This window comes from Mandrillus leucophaeus, unplaced genomic scaffold (assembly GCF_000951045.1).
Source record: "Mandrillus leucophaeus isolate KB7577 unplaced genomic scaffold, Mleu.le_1.0 Scaffold607, whole genome shotgun sequence".
Taxonomy (NCBI): Eukaryota; Metazoa; Chordata; class Mammalia; order Primates; family Cercopithecidae; genus Mandrillus; species Mandrillus leucophaeus.
In genome coordinates, this window is record NW_012106553.1 from 1916655 (window position 1) to 1917007 (window position 353).

The window sequence follows — 353 nt, forward strand, 5'->3', positions numbered from 1 at the left end:
GGCCGTGCAGCCAGCCCTTACCTTGCAGCGCCCGGCTGTCCCCCGATCGCTAAAGCTACTTATCCCGGGAAAGCTCGCGCGGGACCCGGGAACGAACCCACAGACAAAAAGTGAAACTTCGGCAGGGCTGGAGCGGCTGCTGGTTGGTGCCTTTCCCCCTCCTTCCTCCCCACCGTCCCCACCCCCTCCCCTTGGTCTCCCGTGCGGTGCCCTGAGCGCTGGAGGCTGACGTCAGGGGCCTGAATTCCTGACTTTGCCTGCACGCATTTGTCCATGTAAGGTATGGGAAGGCGTGTGCCCGCGGAGCCGCCGCTCAGAGCTCGCCTGGCGGGGGAGGGGAAACCCGCAGCCGG

The 353-nt window shown here is 66.3% G+C and overlaps 1 protein-coding gene across 1 annotated transcript in view; it reads right to left on the minus strand.

The window, feature by feature from the left end:
- The window catches only part of LPP (LIM domain containing preferred translocation partner in lipoma), a 766241-nt gene extending 766135 nt beyond the window's left edge, over positions 1 to 106 (minus strand). The window contains exon 1 of the mRNA XM_011999879.1: positions 22 to 106. The gene's annotated coding sequence lies outside the window, so the exon portion shown is untranslated. The remainder of the gene's footprint in view (positions 1 to 21) is intronic.
- Between the last annotated feature and the right edge of the window lie 247 nt (positions 107 to 353).